We start from the raw sequence: 23927 nt of genomic DNA on the forward strand, positions 1-23927 counted from the left end.
TTTTGAAGAATCCGAGTTCAGATATTCCATAAACAACACGATACCTTATCTTGTTTTAAATTCATCATTTTTTAATTGATATGCAAGCCGAAAGCTCGTGACCTCGGAACCAAATCGTTCCAGCTTGATTCCATAAAATTCAGATTAGAAACAACAGAAACTTAAACACCTCTTATAAGGATACAATATCAGCTAGATTTGAATGATAACCAAATGCACGTACCTCAAAAATCGAATAGATAATCTTGTAATTCAGTTTAAATCGATCTCTTATTGATATGACTGACGAGGTGATACCAACTCTTAGAATGATCCAAGTTCAGATGTTGAGATAACATTATTTGTAACCTAACAAAAATTTTCTTTCCATCTTTCTCTAAACAGAATAAAAACACGTAACCTAGTGTCTCAACGCTACATTTGAATAATTTTCAATTGTCGTTACCCAAGAAATCTGATAACTTGTCTTACAAATCAGGTTAAGTCAATCTCCCATCGATATGATTGACAAGGTGACACTAGTTTTCGAAACGCTTCGAGTTCACATGTTGAAAGAACAACCTGGGACCTTATCTTGTTTTCACTTGATTATTTCCTATTCCCACTGGAGAACTAGACCTCCTGGTAGGATAACACCGGCTAGACAAGTGAGTGGTGACTAGTTCGCTAAGCTTCGAGATAAACTGAGGATGAGCAGGCGATATGTAAACAATAGGAGGATCGGTGCAGTGCTATTATTAGGGTCCATCGATGGAAAGCATGTAATGGAAAGAAGGCTAGTTATGTATGACTGGTGACTCAGCTGAGGAATGTTGCACATGGGCCCTGCCTTGATTGCCTATCAGAGTCTCAGCTTCGCTGTTGTTGATGCTGTTCCGTAAATAATGACAAGTAGAGTACCTTATCTCATATTCTGTGTATAGGTAACTTGAATTATGATGCAAATTAACATTTTCGTTTATCCAGAAAACACGTAGGTAATACTATCAGGAATAAGGGGCTAGTGTTGCGTAGTCAGACACGCTTTGTGTATTCAAAATTTAAATGGGGAAAATCACCTTACAGTTGATAAGAAAAATTTCAACAGGTAACTGCAGATGTAACTGCGAAAAAGTAAATATTTTTATATTTGCTTACATATTTAAACTGACTATTGTTATTATAGAAAAGAATAAAATAAAAATGAAATTATCTTTTAGGCTCAAGCGTGCAACAACTTGGTTTGAATTTTCTTCTACCTTGACTGAAAAAGCTTCCTTGTTTGAAAATTCTACTCTTTTGGCGAAAATGTTATCTTAGTTTGATACAAATGAAACTGTGTACTGAAAATTATTATCTTATGTTTGAGGAATCAAATTGGTTGGTGATTAGCTTCCTTTTGGTTGAAAATTAATTTTTTTACTAAAAATTCAATTGTTTTCTTTTTAGTCGAAAATGGATTCTATTTAATGAACAACTGGACTATTTAGTATAGATAATGTCATTTATGCATTTTGTTCACAATTTGCCCATTAATCTTTTTAATAGAAAGTTAATCTTCTTGGTTGAAAAGTCGTCTTTTTGGCTTGAAAATAAAACAAACTGTTTAAATAATTTTTCTTCGCTTAGAAATTTATCTTGATTGAAAATTAATCTCTTTGATTCGAAAATTTATCTATTTTTGCACAAATTTCGTATTTTGGTAAAAAATTCAACTGCTTCGGTGAAAATGAATTTGTTTCCTTTGAGAATTCCGATATTTTGTTAGAAATTCATATTTTTTGCTTAAAAATTAATTGCTTCAACATAAAATGTAACTATTCTATTTTTGGTTCAAAGCAGAAACTTCATCTTTTAGGCTTTAAATTTTGAAATGTAATTATTTAGTTATGAATTCATCTTTTTAATAAAAGATTTATCTCCTTGATCGAGAGCTACACTTCTTTCTAAAAAGTTTGCCTTTTGCTTAAAAATTTACCTATTATGTTGAAAATTCGTTTCCTTTTTTTTAGATAAAAATAAAGTCTTATTACTTAAAATTAAACGACGGTATTTCGGATTTCAAATTGATCGTTGACCTGAAAATTCAACTATAGAACAAAATTCATCTTCTTGAGTGCAAATCCGATAATACGGTTATAACTTTTTTACTCTTTTGAAAATTCAACATTTTTCACGAGAAATTTTAGGGAATGAAAGCGTTTAAAATTGAATTTAACGTTATACCCACTGTAAATTAATTTAAAAGAATTTATTTCCTTATTTTCGTAAAAAAATCTTATTTGATCTTTTTTGAGTATTTTGACTTGTGAGAGGCCTGTTACTGATACTGTTTTAAAAGTCTTGTTTTAATTCTTTTTTAACATCTCCGGGGTGGAGGGTGGGGGGTAACATACAAAAGAAGTAGAGTCTGAAATATAAAAAATTTTAGAACCTGGTTACTATCAGTTATAAGACAATACAATATTTGCATGGGATTGCAATATTTTGCCATATCTAAGCAAAATATTGCATCAAGATTGCATGGCATTAAAAGAGATTATAAAGTGTTAAATGTTATTAAAGGGGATTCAGCAGGATTCCTCGATATATTATAGACATTCCATAAAGATTTCACAGAATTAAGAAAAAGTGTGACAGAAAGCACGGGATTGTAAGAACTTGCATAGAATTCCAAGGGATTGCATTAAATTGCAAGAAGTGCGTGGGTTAGAACGAAATTGTATAGATATCTCTTAAGATATTACAAAGATTGCATGTAATTGCGTTTAAAATTCATGATCTTACGAAGGATTGCAAACTCTTGTGTAGGATTGTGTAGGATTGCAGGATGTGTAGGATTGCAGAAAGTAACATGAGATTTTACGGGATTGCTTGAGATTACAAGTAGTGCATTATATTAAATCGATATTTTCTGAGATTACAGAAAATTTCATGAGATTGCTTAAGTGCATGTGATATTTACAGTTCCCCGGCTTCTTTTCCACAAAATTAAAAATTTTAAAAAGCTGAATTCGGAAATGCTATAAAATATCATAACGGACGTCCCCGGAGTCTTTTTGAGGGATAATGACAACAAAAAAATTATTGTGCTAAATAAAAATTTTATGCATATGCATTATTTTGAGATTACGTCATTTTTCATCTCTGCCTTTCCGATAATCAGGAAATTATTTATTAAATAACATTTTTTGATTGCCTGCAAACAAGGTTAGTTCCGGGAGATTAGTTACTATGTTTATTTGTAAGTCCAAAGTTTTCAGCCAAAAATATTGTGTAGTTTGAAAGTTTGGAAGTTTGGAAGTAACGCTCGGGTGAATTGTAACACACATAACCTCGAAATATACACGCACGTTGTTAGCAATATCAAACATTTTTTAGAAAAAAAAAAAACACAAACAAAGTGTGTGGGGACGTCCGTTAGCATGTTCGTTATCATTTCCCAGATTTTGAAGGTAAAATATTTCTTATCCTAGGAAAAAAGCCGGAGGAATCTAACACTGAAAAAATCGATACTATTTCCTAAGCGCTATGCAAATTAATCACATTTTGCTAAATTAAAACTTTTTGGAATTAACCTACAAAAAAAGCGTGTGGGGACGTCCGTTAGCATGTTCTCTATCATTTCCCGAATTTTTAAGACAAAATATTTATTATTCTAGAAAAAAAGCCGGGGGAACCAAAAACTAGTAAAATCGACAATTTTCTAAGTATCGCATGTCTTTAATAGTTTATAGAGATTGCATCTAAATTTCATGAGGTTACAAAGCAGTGCAAATGGTTGTATAGGAGTGCAGAACGTAACATGAGATTTCATGGGAATGCTTGAGATTGCTAGAATTTCAAGGAGTGCATGAGATTGCAAGAAGTGCATGAGATTAAAAACAGTGCATTGGACTGCAAGAACTGCATGGGATTGCAAGGAGTGCATGGGGAGTGCAAAAATTTTTATAGAGATCCCTCGAGATTTCATGAAGGTTGCACGAGATTACATCGAGATTTCATGAGATTACAAGAGAGTGCAAAAGAATGCAAGAAAGTGCAGAAAGTAACATGCGATTCCATGGGATTGTTCAAGATTTCCAGTATTACAACGAATGCATGAGATTGCAAGCAATATATGCGGTAAACAAAATCACATTGGATTGCATGATATTTTATAGAAGTATCTCAAGATTTCATGGAGATTGCTTAAGATTGCATCGAAAATGCATGGGATTACAATAGATTGTAAAGGATTATATGAAAGTGCAAAATATTTCATGAGATTGCTGAAAATTTGATAGAGATTGTATTAAAAATTTATAAGATTACAAGAGAGTGCAAAGCATTGCATGAAATTGCAGAAAGTGACATGAGATTCCACGGGATTGCCTGAGATATTAAGTAGAGCATGATATTGTATCAAAGCTTTATGATGTTCTATAAGATTCTTTGATATTTTATAGAGATTACATCAACATTTCCTGAGATTACAATAGAGAGCAAAAAATTGCATCGTTATGCAGAATTTAACATGAGATTCCACAGGATTTCTAGAAATTGCAAATAGTGCATGAGTTTGGATCGAGATTTGATTACTTTACGAAAGATTCCATGAGAAAGCTCAATAGTTTATAAAGGTAGCATCAAAATTACATACAATTACAAGAAGTTGTAAAGGTTTGCATAAAATTGCAGAAAGTAACATGAGATTCCATGGAATTGTTTGCGGTTGCCAATATTGCAAGGAGTTCATGAGATTGTGAGCAGTCCATCGGATTACAAGAAGTACATTGGATTGCAAGCAGTGCATCGGATTGCACAAAATTTCATGGAAATCCCTTGAGATTTCATGGAGATTGCATGAGATTGTATCGATATTTCACGACATTACAAGAGAGGGCAAATAATTGCATGGGATTGCAGAATGTAACATGAGATTCCACGGGGTTGTACGAGATTGACAGTATTGCACGGAGTGCATGAGATTGCAAATAGTGCATGAGACAGCAAAAATTACATGAGGTTGAAAGGAGTGCATGAGATTGCACCAGATTTTATAGAGTTTCCTCCAGATTTCATGGAGATTGGATGAGATTTCAAGCAGTGCATGAGACAGTAAAAAGTACATGGGGTTGCAAGGAGTGCATGAGATTGCATAAGATTTTATAGAGTTTCCTCCAGATTTCATGGAGATTGCATGAGATTGTATCGAGATTTCACGACATTACAAGAGAGGGCAAATGATTGCGTGGGATTGCAGAATGTAACATGAGATTCCACAGGAATGTACGAGATTGACAGTAATGCATGGAGTGCATGAGATTGCAAACAGTGCATGATACAGCAAAAATTACATGAGGTTGCAAGGAGTGCATGAGATTGCACAAGATTTTATAGAGTTTCCTCCAGATTTCATGGAGATTGGATGAGATTTCAAGCAGTGCATGAGACAGCAAAAAGGACATGGAGTTGCAAGGAGTGCATGAGATTGCATAAGATTTTATAGAGTTTCCTCCAGATTTCATAGAGATTGTATGAGATTGCATCGAGAATGCATGGGATTACAAGAGTTTGTCAAAGATTACATGGGACTGCAGAAGATTCAACGAGACTGATCGATATTCTATAGATTTGCATCGAAATTTAATGAGATTACAAGAAAGTGAAAACGATTTCATGGCATTGCAAAATGTAACATGAGACTCCACGGTATTGCTTGAGATTTCAAACAGTGCATGAGATTGCACAAAATTTTCACGAGATTACAAGGAAATGTAAAGGATTACATGGGATTGAAAGAGATTCTATGCGATTCTTTAATAATTTTATGGATACTGCATCAAGATTTCATGAAATCTTTTAAGATTTAAGAGTGCATTTGATTCAGAATCTTTAGCTCTCCTGTTTGGTCTTTGGTGCGATCAAGTGAACTTTTCAGTTCTGTTAACGACAACTCGTCACGAATGTTGTGAACGCTTGCGTCGAATTGGATATTCTGGGTAAATTTTGTGCACGTCGATTCGATCGATTCGATCCACTCCAATCGTATTACGCGAACTTTATACACCCTATATATGTATTATATCCTGCAGGAGTCTCTGATAGAATTGCTCGAAGAGAGTTCTTATGGCGATTTTATTGCACACCACCTCGTTGTTATGTCTTATTGCAAACGTGACTTGGTGTAATGCATAATCAAATAGTCGAATTTTCAACTAAGGATATCAATTTCGGATCAAGAATAGAATAGTTAAACTTAATGTTAGAAAAATTGATTTCCAATAACAAAAACACGAATTTTCAAAAGATTAGTTAAATTTTCGCCTAAGAGATGAATGTTAACTGAAAAAATAAACGTTTGAAGACTTAGTTTAGGTCGCAATAAATTAGTTGAATTTTCGAACCAATCAACAAACTCTTAACGAAAAATGTAATAGTCGATATTTATAAAGATTAATTCTCAACGAAAGTTGCATTTTTAACAAAAAGATATAGATTTTCAAAGCAAAACCACGAATTTTGAACAAAAGAGTTAAATTTGCAATCAATAAATACTTTTCAACCAAAATAGAAAAAGACAAAAATTTAATTAAATATTTTTGAAAATAGATCTCCTTTCGCTCCTATGGGAATCGAACCACAGAACTCCCTACTGCCGGTCGGATTCTTTCGCATTAAGCTACTCAGGAGATCGACAGAAGAATCATTCTTCAGAAATACACGCATTCTTTTGCCAGATGTTGCAAGTTAAATTGTGTAAATAATCTGTATTACGATAAGAGAATAACAAAATCTCTTAACGTTTTTACAGTCTAGATGAACCTATGAATTGCATTTTTTTTGTAATAAATTTCTTCTGAACTGCTTTTCCATTAAGCTACTAAAGAGGTCGTTAGAAAAATCCTTTCCTATAAATACACGAATTATTATGCCAACTCTTACAAGTTAAGTCTTTTAAGAAATCTGTATTATCATCAGAGAATAACAAAAGGTCTTTACGTTTTTACAGAATAGATGAGCCCATGAATTAAAATTTCGTTGATAAATTTATTCTCAACGAAATCTTCTCCTTTCGCTTAGCTTTCTGTGGTTCAATTCCCAGCAGGCAGAGGAAGAAGATATTTTTTTCAGAAAAAATTTGATTAAAAATTTCGAATTGGAAGATTAAAATTTTTCAGTTGAAAATAATAATGAACCTTCAGATTAAAAAACTGTTTTTTTCCCCAATGTACTTCAACTGTCAAGAAATTAGTTGAATTAAACAAAAACTATTATGTTGAAAATTCATTTTTTCTTTTGTTAAAGATTCAGCATTTCAATCCAACATTCAACAATTTTCTTTAAAATTAACTGTTTTGTTTGAAATTAATATTTTCGTCTTAAATGTATTATAATCTTCTTTAGTACTTTTATTATGATTATTATGGTTTATATTTTATCTATTTTATATTTTATATTATTCACACGTTTTTCAATAAAATCAAACCGATAATAGTAGAGAAAAAGAATTTTTTTACAAAATTTAATTTTAATTTGATAAAAAACTGTTTGCGACAATTTGAGATTCCTATCCATAACATCCTATTTTATCCATAATATCTGTAATATTTGGCAATTTGAGATTTCTATCCATAACATCATCAACAAATCTTGAATAAAAATCAAGGCTGAAAAAAATTCTGTTTAAAAACTTTAATTTCCCAATAGTCCATATCTATTTCAGCTAATATAGGAGACAGAAAATAGGAGAAAATAGAATACTAATCATATGGGAGTTGGACTTTTTTGTTTATAAAAATTATTATTAAAATTGAAAAAATTAAATTCAAAAATTGTGGATAAGTAATCAAATATTTTTCATAAGCTTGGCTAGTCATCAAGAATTTTCAGAACTAGTCCATTCTTCTTTCTAACTTTCCCAAATTTTCGGGAAGACTAGGCAGACCCTAAATTTTGAATATGCCAAATGAAAAACATATTTTATAGCATCATGTAATTGTTTTCTAAGAATTTGAGTACAAATTTTTAGTAAAAAAATTTTTTGCTGAAACTATCATCTGACCTTAACCCTATTAAGAACAAATTCAATGTTTGAATGTAACTTTCATAAATCCCCATAAACATGAAGAATGCTTAAAAATTTTCGACCATGTTTTTTATTATCATGAAGGGCATTATAATTAGTTTCCCTTACAAATCAATCTTAAATAATAAAAATTGTGGAAAAAATGTTTAAAATATTAGCAATTTTCGGAATGTCTCAATTTTTAGATTGTTTCTTTTTCTATTTATAGAATGTAATAATCTGAATAGATCGGTTCAGAATAGACCACATATTTTCTCTTATATATTTGATGTATTTTCGTTTCATATTCTTTGCATTATTTTTTTCCTTTGCTAGCTTATTCTCCTTTTTTTCTTTTGTTAACCCAAATTCAGTGCAAATCCGAACACTGGAGATCTCCAAGTGCCAGTATAAGTGTTTCTGTGGCAGAAGGCTATTGTATGAGGATCATTAGTTCTGTTCCGAGACCATTGTCAAGCGGACACTCAAGCTGGCTTGCGGAAGAAGGCATGTTGCTTTATTTTGAGAAAACTTCCAAGCTTCCACAATGGACTCGATTAAAGGCATTTCCTGATAGCATTTTAATAAAAAGATTGATAGGCAAATCTCATCAATTTTGGCAAAGTAAATCAAAAGGCATAAAGAGTTTCAGAAAAAAATTCTGGATTTCATCTCAAAATAAAAAGATAATAAAGATTGACACAAGTACTCACAGCCGGGGTCATTTCAGACATTTGGGGTAAATTCGAGCATTCCTAAATTGATAGTTTAAATTACTGATGGTGGGTTTTTTAAGCTAAATCTGAAACCAGTTAAACTTCAACTAATTGCTGAAATTGCAACCCGAAGAGATGCATTTGATAAAAAAAATAAAACGAAATTTCAAACAAAAAAAAATTAATTTAAACGGAAGGATTTTCAATAAAACAGTTTAATTATTATACAAATTATTGAATTTTTGACCTACAAAAACGAATTTTCGACCAACTTTTTTAATTTCCCAACAAAAAAGATTAAACTTCAACGAAATTAGTTGCACCTTCAACCCTAAAAATGTGTAAGCAAAGATTCGGATTTATAATTAAATAATTAAATTTTCCATAAGATAAATTGAATTTTCAAACCTAATAGTTAAATTTTTACTCTAAAAGGATGAATTCGCCGTAAAAAATGTAAGAATTTGTATTTCAACCAGAAGAGATTAATTTTGAATGTAAAATGAAAAATTTGCAACAAAGAAGATTAATTTTCTACAAAAAATAAAAAATATGCCAATAAGTCAACTTTAACACAAAGAGATGATTTTGTAACTAGAAGAATGAATCTTAAACTGGAATATTCAAATTTTCAGTTAAAAAATTTAATTTTAACCGAGGAAATGAATTTTTATTTTTAATTATGTATTTAAAAAAAAAATTTTTAACTAAGTAATTTATTTTTTCACTAAATATGTGACTTGTCAACGAATAATGTAAAAGTAGTTATTTTAACAACAACATATTTATTTAAAATAAAAAACGGATGAATTCAACTTTTAAAAAATTTAAACAAAATATTTAAATTTTGAATAAAGAAGTTGGATTTCAAACTAAATAGTTAAATTTTTAATCGACTAACATTAATTTTTCACAAAAAATGTAATTTTTTAGCCAAGAGATTAATTTCAAAAACAAAAAGAAATATTTTCAATGCTAAAAAGATTGAACTTGCAAACAAATAGTTGAATGTTCAACTAAAATAGAGATAATTTTGAACCAAAAATATTCGTTTTCCACCAAGTAAAAAGAGTCTTTCAACTAGAAATCGAAAATGTACATTGTCAGTAAAAAATTCAATTTTAGACAAAAATTTTTTTAACAAAATACTCACATTTTAAATCCAAAAGTTGAAACTTCATAAAAAAATTAATTTTTACAAAGCAGTTTAGCTTCTGCCAAAGTATTTACGTTTTTATTTAAAAGGATCAATCTTCAACATACTAATTGAACTGTCAACTAAAAAGATGAACTTTAAACTGAAATCATGAATGCTTAACCGAAATAATAAATTTCTTAGTTCACCAAATTAATTTCCAACTTAAAAAAGAAACGAATTTTTAATCAAACAATGGCATTTTCATCCAAATATAATAAAATTTCTACCAAAAGCGATTAATTAAAAAAAAGTTACTTTTCTTTTTATATAGGCGAATTTTAAACCAAGAAGAAAAACGAATTTTCAACAAAACAAATGAGTTTTCCACAAAAATCGATAAATTTTTAGAAATTGGTAAATTTTAAACCACGTAAAAATTTTAAACTAGAAATACAATCCGCAGACGGCAAAAATGTGCAAAAAAGTGATATAAATAGAAATACAAGAAAAATAAATTACTCTCAAGAATATTATATCAGGATAGCCAAAAAACTTCATTTTCAAAATTCCCTACCTGCTAAAAGATTTTTTTTTTTAAATCTCCGATTTTTCCCCGATTTTCTGGTTTTCCCCGACCTACGACCAGTTCTGGTTTCTTATAATAACCTTTTTCTTAAAAAAAAACCCCTCCCTGAGGCGAAAGAATCGTGCCTGCAAATCGACTCAGCCTTCGACAAATCGATTCGAGCAAAGATCAAAGATAAAAGTAAGATCGCTATTGATCCTCGTTACTGATCTCGACATATTGAAAGCCTGAGTCCAGGATCAGTCAGACGAGTCGCGTCGTCGAGCATTGTGTCATAAAAGGTGTTCCATCGCGTTTCTACAATGGTACCGAATCAATGGAATTTATTCAAAGCGGGTTCGTTGACTTTCCTTCCTCCTATCGCGACGTAGGCAGACGTAAGCGAGTGCGCATTTAAAATGAGGATCGACTTTTGTATTCAAAAAATGCACAGCCACCCTCAGATGACAGCCGAGCGAGTATCGATTTCACGGGAGAAAAATCTCATACTGGAAGATCAAAACAAACCTTAAAAATCAAGATGTTTACTCGATTGAAGATTCTGAATTCCCGGTCTCTTCCTGATTAATTTTTTGCCTTTAAGGCTCAACTAGTTATTTATTGAAAAATTAATTTAAAAAAAGTGTTTTCTAGCCTTTAAGATGTTACTTCAACTTTCCACCATTAAGCTTTCAATTCATTGCCCTTTCTAACCTTTTCCTCGTCTACATCTTCTTCTCCTCCCTTCCCAACCCCAACTCTTTCCTTTTCTCTATTTATCTAACCCTCATTTTCCATTACTTCCGTAGGCTTTGTTTTTGATCAATTCCACTATTTCCCCTTCCCTAATTTCTCCTCACTTTATTAGTTTTCCCTTCCCGACTCTGCTATTCCTCTACATCTCTATAGTACCCCTCTCCACTCCACCTTCCCTCCTAACACTTTAACCTTCGCTTCCCATCCCTTGTTCAAACTCTTATTGATCTACTTCTCCTTATCTCACTGCTCTATACAACACACTTCCTGCTCTCCTAGCTCACCTCGCATTTCCCATCACTCCCCCTGCCCTCCTTATTTTCCTTCAATTCTTTTCCTTCCCCCTGATAATTCCCCAGGCTCACCCTCTTCTAATTTCTCTTTACTTGAATACTTCTTCCTCTTCACGCCTGCCCTCACTATTTATAGTTTACCACGCATTCCCTTCTTCTACTTCTCCATCCCTAATTTCCATCACTCTTCTTACTACCCGGCCGATAATGTTCTCTCACTTCGCTTACCTCCTTTTGCTTTCACTATTTTTTCTCCTATCATTCCTTCTTTTTTACTTAGCCCACACTTTAAGCTACGATTGCGTACCATTGTTTTATTTATTTCTAATTTACTTTAGCCTTGCCTAACTTCCCAAGCCAACAACACCCCTTGCCCTACTATCCGCACATAATTTCCCATAATTTTCCCCACCTGTCCTTATTTTCCTTTACTTCTTCTAACTTACCCCATTAACTTACCTGACTGACCTTTCCCTAATTTCTCTTTACTACGCTACTTCCTCCCCATCATACTTGTCGTTACTATTTATTGTTTACCTTAAATTCGCTTCTTCTACTTCTCCACCGCTAATTCCCCAGACTCATTTTACTTTTCTGCCCCTAATTTTCACTCACAGTACTTCATTTCTAATTATTTCTCCTTCGTTTCCTTACCCAAACTTTAGCCGATGTTACCCTGGCCTTCTTCTATTTCTTTTAAATTTAAATCCTCCTCTCCTCACATTTTAGCTAACACTTCCAATTCCCTAGCTCCCTTCATCTTCTTTTACATCACTTTTCCTACTCCCTTATTTCCACTCACTTTTACACTCTTTCATCAATTTCTCTAATTATCCCTTACTTCCAACACTTCTTAAAAACTAACTTCTCCTCACTACCCCTATTCTCCCTCCCATCACTAACTATACTTCTCCTCCCCTCGATTTCCCAAAATTTTATACTTTCCCTTCCATAATTTTCCCTCACTTTCCCTATCCCCCTTTCCATAATTTTTTGTTATTTCACGGACATTAGAATGCAAAGATTTGAACTTTCCAATGAAATAATTTTAAATTTCAGGCTATTCAATTGGAGTATTTTAAACTTTTATAAATTGAACAGTTAAAAGATTTCTGGTTAAGAAATATAAATCAACTCTTTCATTTTCAATGATCTAAATTTTAAAAAATCCTTTACTTCACCTCAGTTTAATCAAAATGTTTGGACTAAAAAAAATTATTTTGCACTTCAGAAAAAAATTATAATTGAATGATCCCTCCTATAATATTAATATTAAAAATGTCAATTTAACCGACGTCCACTCAATAAGAATGTTGAACATAGAAACTTTTCCTTTTCTAATACAGATCAATAATTAATAATCAAAATTTCCTCTTTTGATACTCAAGAAAAATAATAAAAATAAAAGATGATCTATTTTCCTATTCATTAAAAAATATTAAAAAATTTGTCCTAACAAAGACAATAACCAATTTATAAATACAAAAATTTCCTTATTCCAATTTAAAAAAAATACAAAACAAAAATTTACTTCTTTAAAAATTAATGATAATTTTTAAACTAACAAAATTTTCTCTTCCAATTCATATAAAAAATAAAAATACAAAATTCTTCCTTGAACTCAAAAAATTTCCCTCTTCCAATTTGAAGCAATATTAATAACCAGAATTTTCTCTCTCCCAACTCAGAAAAAAATTTATAAGCAAAATTTCCTCAATTGCAACTCAATAAAAATAAAATAAAAAATGCCTCTACCACGTTAAAAAAGTTGAATCCTATTCCAATTAAAAAAAAGAGTTGGAAAAAAAGTTTCGTACTTTAATTGAGTAAGCGTAATGTTTTTAATTTCCCTCTTCCAATTCATAAAACAATAAAAAACAAAATTTCTTGCATTTCAAGAAAACGAAATTGATGAAAATAAAAAAATCACCCCTTTCAATTCAGAGAAAAAATAACTAAAATTACATTCTTTTTAGCGGAAGAAAAATGATAAAAAGAGGCTTTTCCAATCCAACAAAAATAAAAACCAAAATTTCTTCTTTTGCAACTCAATAAGAAAGATAAAAATAAAAAATTAGAATTCCTTCAATTCAACATTGTCCCTCTGCCAGTTCATAAATATGCCAATTTATGTCGTGAAATCCAAGATAATTAATTTTCAGATAAAATTAAAACCTTCTCATGATTATAAGAATGCGAAAAAAGGTCAAATCGAAGATTTCAGAAGGCCTGACACACCTTAAAATAAAATGTGTCTATGCAAGCAAAATTCACAAGGAAAAACTGTACAAAAAAATTGGCTATTAATTTTGAACCAATTAAAAAAAATTCTTCTTTTCAGAAATCGTTTTCTTTTTCAAATCTTGAAGATAGAAACAGAAGATATTCTCTAAAACTAAAAAAAGTTTTAACGTGGAAAGGTGGGATGGGCAACTTTTTTCGAATATAAAAATGCAATAAAAAAATGTTTGCCTAGACAGGGCCTTTATAGCCACTGTGAAACGTATTTCAATGAATGTGCATTTTGATCAAGTGAGAGGAATTGCAATGTTTCACGCACATGTCACGTCAATTTCTCGATTAATTTCGATGCATATTAATGAGTAACGAATTAAACACGGTCCATGTATTCACGATATTTCATGAAATGTTGATAAAATCCAATTAAAATTAAAATAATGCAAATGCGTGATATACGTACGTTTGAATTTATTTATATTCAGATGAACATTTCAGATTAATACTCGGTGTAAAATCATTTCAGATTAGAAATCGCCTTACCTGAAAAAGATAAAAACAAAAGGATATTAGATTAATAATATCTCAAAAATATTTCAAGAATATAATAAAAAAATATTTCAAGAATATTTCAAAAATATATCAAGAATTTAACGACCAAATTTAAACAACCACTACAAAATGTTCCTACTCTAATTTGATAAAAGATTTTATAAATTTTCTAAAAAATAAAAGAAAAAAATTCTTTTTTTTTGGTCACAAAATAAAATGAAGAAAAAAAATGAGAAGGCAAACAACCAAATTACCTTCCTTTTCTTTTTTGATTTCTTACGACTTTTTTAATTATACTATTATCAACTGACAAAAAAAATCACCTGTAAAAAATAATTATAAAATTTTCGTCGAGACAAGAAAAATTTGTGCAGGTAAGAACAGCAACGAAACCGCGACGTTGTCTCCCAAAAAATTGATTGTCAGGTATCAGGGAAAGAGCATCGTGGTTCCGTTGCTGTTCCTGCCTACTCAAATTTTTCTTGCCTCGGTTAAAGTGATGCACGGGTACCAAAACATTGGTGATTGGTTTTTACAAATATTTTTTTAATGTGACTTGATAATAATAAAAATTCAAAAGACAAAAGAAAATTTTTTAATTTTTATCTTTACATCTATTTAAGAAAAAGAGGTATAACGGAACATTTCAAAATTCTCACAATCTATGTTGTTTAAAAGTTCATTTGCTGTTAAATTACTCGAATTTTCTGCATTTATGAGATTTAAAATTTAAGAATGCATTCTGCGATTAACTGACTCGGATTTACCTTAAAATTTTAAAAAATTATTAAAAATTTAATAAAATTTCCCGATAATTTTCTTGATTCTCCAGAAATTTTAAGAGAATTTGTTTGTTCTCGTGAAACCTTTCAAAATTCTTTTAAAATTATAAAGTTCTTCTTAAATCTTTAAAAATCTAAATTTCTAAAATTTTTCAAAGTTATAGACTCTTTTTGAATCTAGCTTATTTTTCTAAACATTTCTTAAATTTACATGATTTTGTTTCATTTTTTAATTTAACCAAATTAAGACATTTGGCTCTGAAATATTATAAGAATTTTCTAAACAATTTACAGACCTTGTAAACCTTCTAACCTGAAATTATTTTTGTGTAGTGTTAAAGGTAAAAAAAAATCCGGACTTAGAAATAACAATAAATATTCCTGCTAAATACAGGAATTCTTTATTCAATAAGGAAATATTACTTTTTTGGATTCGGCTAGATAAAAATTGATTTCTAAAAAGTTAAAAATTTTGTTATGTGAACGTCATTAAATTTAAATTAGAATTGTAAGACATAGTTGTATTTAGTTTACACAAGATTTTCGTGTTCGATAATAGCAGTTTTAAAATCACAAAAATGGCAAAATTCATGAAAGTTATAAGGAAAAAAAATAATTTTGAAAATATAAAATGATCATGTGTTATTCTAATTTAAACTAAATGTGTTTCAGAAAACAGATTTTTTAACTTTAGAAAAAAAAATGGTAATCTAGCCGAATTCAAAGATTTAATTTTTCCTCAATGAAAAACAAATTACTTTATTGAGCAGGAATTTTTTAAATAATTTTCAATTTTATATTCTTACTTTCTATCTAAAATAGTTAATATCTTATTTTATATTTTTATGTTATTAATTGTAAATGCAATGCTTCCCGCGTACTGTAGCGCACATATAATGTTGCTGTTTTAAATAATTAAGAATAAATTTAGGTTTTTCAAATAAAATTAACAAAATTAGGTTTTTCAGTCAATGAATTCAATGATCATAGAAAATTTCATTTCAATATGTCATTAATTATAGAAAATTTAATGCGGATATTCTTATTATTCATGGAAAATGTCTTGGACTACAAATGGTTAACATTTTGGCAATCACCCATATATGTACATTTTTTTTATTACAGAATTTTTTTATTATTTTAATATTAATATATAATATAATAATAATAATAATAATATAATATATGTTTTCGAGGTATTGTATATTTGAAATAAAAATAAAGTATCGAGCATTTTTTTTAACAGGTAATAGTTAAACTAGCGATCAATTTTTTCTACATATTTTAAATTATTTTTTAGGAATTGTTATTTTAAATTAAAAACTGAGTTAAAAAGTATTATAAAAGAATTTAAAAAATCGAAATCTGTGCGTTTTATTAAGGGTTTTAAAAATCAGAAAATATTTATTTGTCACTGAGGTTGTCAAAGCGTTTTTGAACTTAAAAGTTATTTATTTTTTAAATGCTTTATATAGTTTTTAAGCGGATTAAATTTTTAAAGAAAAAAGTATTGAGCCCTTTGTAAAATAAGAAAAGTTTAATTATTGTTTGCATATTTTAAATTGTTGTTATAGGAAAGCAATTCCATATTCAAATCTTTTGTAAAAAAAGGTTATGATAAAAGAATTTGATAAATTTAAATATGTGCGGTTCATGACAATTTTCGTATAGCAGAACATAATTTTTTGTTATTGATGTTATAAAAGAATTTTTGTACTTGCAACTTTTTTTATTATTTATTACCTTTGGGTTACCTGCAAGTAGCATTGTCGCTAAATCAGGGAAATCGAAACTTAAACAGACAGGGCCGCCTGAACCATTTCTAATGGGGTGTATAATATTGCGCAATATACTCGACTGCGTACTTGCGCACTATGGCCCTTCCGCGGCGAGTGTCGCAAATGTCCTTCGCCCCTTCAGCTTTGAAACTGAGTCGGATTTATTTTGTTTCCATAGTAAGGGAAAATGTCGACTATTAAGTTTCTGGAGTTCAAAAACCTCTAAGAAGAACCTTTGGGGACAATATCCGGTCTGGGGAACAATTTTCACTTCAAACAAGTTAGAGACTGTAAGTCTTCAACTGAAAATTAGTCCTTAGGGGCGAGTAAGAAAGTCTTAAGGTTGTAAATCATACGTCTATTGGAGTGAGAACGTGAGATCTGCAATTGCTTTTACAACCAATGGAGTTTAATTGTCAGAATTTAAAATGTTTTTCACCAAGAACGAATTTGCCTTTATACACGGAAAAAAATTGATTAAAAATATTGCGACTTTGTACTACGGTCTGCGATAGGAGATAAGATAATTAAAATAACTTAATAACAAACTTTTCTATGAGGAGTGAGAATTAAAAGATAATTTGGATAAAAAAAATAAATCGCCTTTCATCTCTCATTCGAAGAGAATTCTCGACATAGCAAATACCAGTCAAGAATATAACATGAAAATAAAAGCACTAGGTAAATAATGCAACAGGCGCACAACGGGAAAAATGCTCAGAGTGCGTGGTGTTTCCAAAAACGTTCACTGCGCATGTGTAGTTTGAATCGACTTTCGACGAAATTCTATAATTTTAAATTATTCTCAAAGAATTATTAATTATTCAATTAATCATTTTCTACATTCTCTTTTACAATTTACAAAAAAGTCGTTCATTATCTAATAAAATATAATGGACTTTTTAATATCATTTATTAAGCACTTGCATAAATCGCTCAACTTGAAAAATATCTGACTGTTTTCTGTTCACTCAATGCAGGAGTCATAAAATAGTCACTTAAAATTCACTATTGAATTTTAAACAAAATAGATCAATTTTCCACCAAATATCTGATTTTTCAACCAAAAGGATTAATTTTCCACCAAGAAGATCTATTTTCTACCAAAAAAGATGAATTTTCAATTGGACATAACGCTTTAACTAAAAAACATAAGTTGTCAACAAATATATTTAAAAAATAACTAATAAATTTTCAGCGAGATAGTCAAATTTTCAGTCACAAAGATGTAACATCAAATGATTAAATTTTCAGTTAAAATAATTAATTTTCAAAAATCAAAACAACATTTTTACTGAAATAGTTAAAGTTTGAACCAAGGAGATGAAACTTTAACTAAACAGATAAATTTTTACCTGAATAGTTGATTCTTCAAACCGTAATATTTTAATTCTTGAACCAAAAGGATAAGTTTTCAAGAAAAAAATGAATTTATAATTAAGATGGATTTTTCAATCAATAAAAAAAATCTCATATCAAACGTTTAATTTTCAAGCCAAAAAGACGAATTTCCTAAAAAAGATAAGTTTCCAAGGATAAATCTTCAAGCAAAAATCGAATGGTTACGTTTTCAATTCGAATTTTTCATTTTTAACCGCCAAAGAAAAAATTTTTCAACAAAACGGTTTTAAACAAACAGATATATTTTATGCAAAATAAAATTAATTATCAATAAAATATGAGAATTACAAATATATATATATATATTAATTTTTCATATGAAATAGAATAGTTAATTTATCACTTAAAAAAAAATTTCTAACAAAAAAAAAGGAATTTTTCATCAGGCAGTTAATCTTTCAGCTAAAAGGTTCAATTTTTTAACTAAGAAGATCAATTTTTAACTAAATAGTTAATTTTTAAATCCAAAAAGACGAGTTTTCTAAAAAAAAAAGTTAAGTATTTTAAAGAAAAATCAAAATTTTGCACAAAAAATGTTTATTTTTAATCCAAAAAAATTGAACTTCAAACAAAGCCATTTAAGTTTTAATTGAAAAAGATCAATTTTAAAGTAAAAAGAGAATATGTAAATTTTCAGTTAAAACATAAATTTTGAACATGAAAAAAAAATTTTCGAATAAAATAGTTTAATTTTTAATCAAAGAAATAAATTTTTAATTATAAATATGAATTTTTGAACCCAAAAGAACAACTTCAAAAAAAAACTGTTAAGTTCTAAGCCCGCGAATATGAATGTTTGAAAAATATAAAGTGATTTCCTACCGTATTGTTGAATTTAAAAAATTAAAAAACTAATTTTCCACTCAAATAATCTAATTTCCAACCCTGAAAACAAAAATTTTAATAAAAACAAGTAAAGTTTTAACTAAAAAAGATTTTTAACAGAACAAAACGAATTAACCACAAAATAGTTAAATTTTTGAGCAAAGAAATAAATTTTCAACCAAATAGTTGATTTTTCATTTCAAAGCGTACAGTTTCGATCTAATAGAGACCAATTTTAAAAATAATTGTTAAGTCTTTAACCAAACCAGATTTATTTTCAATAAAAAAGTAACATTTTAAAAATAAAAAATAAAACGACAGAGTTCTTGAAGTTTAAAACCAAGAAAAAAACTAATTTTCTACAAAAATAATTGAATTTTTAATGCACAAATACAAATTTTAAAAAATGCAAATGAATTGCGAAAGAAAAATAATGATTTTTTAACAAAGTTGTTGACTCTGCAACAAAATAGTGAATTTTTCAATAACAAGATATATAATTTATTTTTTTATTCAGTCTCTATTTCAGATTGGCGGTTTACTATAGATCGTATCTAGCCACTTTTTAATAGGCTGCTGTTGCCATTAAATCTGTTTTTTCTAATATCATTATTGTCTGCTAATGGAATCGTGACTTGTATAACATGTAGATAAAATCGCATTAACGTACAATGGTATAAGGACGCCTATCTTTTGCTGACCTGCCGTGAAAGATTGAACCGTTTTTACGATGATGCCACTTCGTGACAAGGTTTATCTAATGATACATGTTCTTAAATGTCACTCTACTATAAAACAGCACTGTCTTTAAATTGGAAAAATTATTTAAATTTGTTTTGTTTTTAGATTGTTAATTAAGTCACCGAAGCTATTTTCTTCCGTAATTTCCATCGCTTACTCCCTCCACTTTCTTCTACTCCCTTAATTTCCCCTACTGCCCCTAGTTTTCTTCAATACCTCCACTTTCCACTACTTTAGAACCCCTTGACAACTTCTTTCTTCTCTACTTTACCTTCTCCTGAATTTTCCTGATAACACTCCCCTTTCCCTACTCCTTTTACCCTTCTCTTCTTCCGCTACTTTTCTTACCTAGCTCCTTAATTTCCTTTCACCTCTCTTTCTTACCCTCCGATCCACAACTTCCTTCTTAATCTCCTTTGAACTTTTCTACTTACCGTCCCATCCACAACTTCTTCCTCCTCTAATTTCCCCTCTCCTTTCTTCGTCACTAGCAACCCTCAGCTCCAATGATTTCCTCTACCCTCATTTAGCAGCCTCCCTAATTTCCTTTCACTTCCTCTACTTACTCTCTTATTCACAATGTCCTCCAGTACTTTTCCCTATCCCTACTTTCCAAGCTAAAAATCCGCTTATCCTACTTTCCTTCCCTAGCTATTACTTTCGTAACCATAGTTACCAGCACTTACTCTACTAGCCATCCCCTTACTTTCCTCACCAGCGACTTTGTATTCCAATGATTTCTTGTAACTTCCTTAAGTTGCCCTCCCTAATTCCTTCCACCTCCTTGACTTACCCTCCCATCAAAAAGTTATTTTTCCTCTACTTTCCGCTCTGCTTACTATTTCAGCTAACGCTCCCCTTTAATTACTCTCCTTCCCTAGATATCACTTTGTCAATCCTACTCATCTGCACTACTCTACTAGCCACCTCTTCACATTCCTCACTAGTCACTCTCAATTTGAATCATTTCCTCCTCCTTTCTTTAATTCCCCTTTCTAATTTTTTTTTCAGGTCCTCTACTTACCTTCCCAATCAAAAATTCTTCCTCCTCTACTTTGCCTTCTTCTTATTTTCCCAGCTAACACTCCACTTTCTCTAATTTCCTTCCCTAGTTTTCGCTTTCACAAACCCACTCGCACTACTCTTCTGACCATCCCTTCACTTTTATAACTAGCCATGCCTAGTTCCAATTATTTTCACTACCTTTCTTTACATGCCCTCCTAAATATCTTTTCACCATTTTAACTGCCCACCCATTCACAACGTCCTCCTTCAATGCTTTCCTCCGTTCCTGCTTTCCCAGCTAACACTCCCCTTCCTCTACATTCCTTTCCTAGCTATCATTCTCACAATCCTACTCCTCCGCTCTACAATACTAGCCATCCGCTCACTTTCCTCGCTAGCCACTTTCAGTTTCAAATATTCCCCCTAATTTTCTTTAATTACCCTTCCTAATTTTCTTTCCCCTCCTCTACTAACTTTTCCAAAAACAACTTCTTTATCTTCTACTGTCCCCTCTCCTTATTTTCCCAGCTAACGCTCTACTTCCTTTACTTTCCTTCTCTACAAATCTCTCTCGCAACCCTACCCATACTACTCTACTAACCATCCCTTCCTTTTTGTGACTAGGTACCCCTAGTTCTAATCATTCGCACTAACTTTCGTCAGCTGCCCTACTTAATTTCTTTTCAGCTCCTCTACGTACCCTCCCATTCAAAACTCTCAGTTTCAATGATTCCCTCTACCTTGATTTTCTTTCACCTTCTCCAGTTACCTTTCCAACCACAAATTAATCCTCTACTTTCTCCTTTCCTCATTTTCCCAGCTAACACTCCACTTCCTCTACTTTCCTTTCTCAGTTGTCACTTTCGCAACCCTGCTTTTTAACTTTAAGTTCCAATGATCCCCTCTACTTTCCTTCAGTTGCCTCCCTAATTCCTTTTACCTTCTCTACTTTCCCTCCCATCCAAAACTTTTTACTTCTCTACTTTCCGCTCTTCATCAGTTGCAATGATTTCATCGACATTTCTTTAATTGTTGTCTCTCATTTTCTTTCATCTCCTCTACTAACCTTGCCAAACACAACTTCTTCCTCCTTTACTTTCCCCTCTTCTTAATTTCCCAGATAACAATCCACTTCCTCTACTTTTCTTCCCTTGTTGTAACTTTCTCAACACTACCCGCACTACTCTACTAGCCATCTATTCACTTTCCTAACTAGCCACTTTAAGTTCCAATGATTCCCTCTACCTTTCTTCAGTTGCCCTTCCTTATTGAGTTTCACCTCCTATACTCACCCTCCCTCATTTTCCTTATTTCATGTACGCTCATCTCCCCTTTCCACCCCATTCCTTATTTAAAATAATTTCCCTCCCCTCACTTCCTCTTTATTTCTTTTTTCTTCCCCTAATTTTTCATCAATTTTACCTTAGTTTTTCCGCTCCCCCTATTCTCATTTCTCGTCACTTCCCATATTCTCCCTGAAATAGTCATTCGCATTTTCCCTCCCTACGCTTTACGTACGCCCTATACTTCTCCTTGACTTAATTCAACTCAGTTTACACTCCATGCTTCCACTCAGATCATACCCATCACCCTATTTCCTCTTCCCACATTTCCCTATTTCCTCCCTAATTTCCACTCCTGGAAAAAAGTCGAGGGGAAAAAGTTGTAAGTATTCCATAAAATTCCGAAATATTCTAAAGTATACCATACAACTTTTTTAAGAGTCAAAAAAATCAATTAATTTTAGACAAACGGATTGCATTTACAACCAAATAATTGAAGCTCCAAGAAAACGAAATGAATTTCAAAAAAAATCAGTTAAATAATCAAAAAGATTATAGTTTCGGAAAAGATGACATTTTTACAAAATAATTGAATTTTTAATCCATTAGTTTAATTATTATTCTACAAAGATGCATTCTAAGCCAATTGTTCGCATTTTTAAATGAAAAAAATTTAACTTTAACCAAGAACAGTTGAAATTCCATACAATATAGTTGAATTTGTAAACAATTAAAAATAGAATAATGGATATATGAAAAAAATAAAGCTCTCACTTAAAAATGGAAAATAGTCCAACTCTTTCAAAACAAACGAATTCTTAACAAAAAATGTAAAAGTTGATTTCAAACAAAAACAGACGACTTTTTAATTAAAGTTAATTTTCGTTCCATTGCTTGATTACAAATCTAAAAATGATCAATAATTGATCAATTTTAGATTAATAATCAATCACTGGAATGAAAATTAAAATGGAATAAATTTGCAGTTTATAGGATCGATATTCAACTTCAATTAGAAAGAAATGAATTTCCGACAAAAATTTAATTTTCAACCAAAAAAATGAATCTTTAACTAATAAAAATAAATTATTAATATAATATTTAAATCTTCCAGCAACAAGTTGCATTTTTATTTAAGAAGATTCGTTTTCTACCTGTCAATATGAATTTAAAAAAAAAAAGTAAATTTTCAACAAAATAGTTCGTGCTTAATCTAAAATTGATCGATGTTCAGCCAAAAGTGGAAGAGTGAAAGTATAATTTCCTAAAACAAAGACTAATTTATAACAAAATACATCAGTTTTGACCCAAATAATTTAATTTTTAACTAAAAACTAATCAGTCTCAACCAACGGCGGAACAATTCAATTTTCAGTTTAAAAAATTATTTTGCAGGCAAAAAAACTAAATTTAAACAAAATAGTGAAAGGCTAATAAAATGAAACTTCGAAAAATTATTTCAATTTTTAACTCAATAGTTTAATTTTTAACAAAAAAAAATAAATAAATTCTCAATGAAAAATATAAAAATTGAATTTTCAAACACAAATTACACCGGACCACAAAATGGTTATGTGTCTCCTGGGATTCTAATAGGTATACCTTATGTTTTCGGTGTCGCTGAACACGAATCCATTCGCAGAATTGAGCCAGCCCGTTAGAGTTTGCAGTAAAATTAAAAAAATTGTTGAAAATCTGCAATTTCTGCATAAATTTCGTCCCCACAACCTACAAACCCCAAATTGACAAGCCCCAAACCCACAAGCTCCTAATAAAAAAAAACCACAAACCCCAAATCCACAAGCTCTAAACCCACAAACTCCAA

This window comes from Belonocnema kinseyi, chromosome 8, assembly GCF_010883055.1.
Source record: "Belonocnema kinseyi isolate 2016_QV_RU_SX_M_011 chromosome 8, B_treatae_v1, whole genome shotgun sequence".
Classification (NCBI taxonomy): Eukaryota; Metazoa; Arthropoda; class Insecta; order Hymenoptera; family Cynipidae; genus Belonocnema; species Belonocnema kinseyi.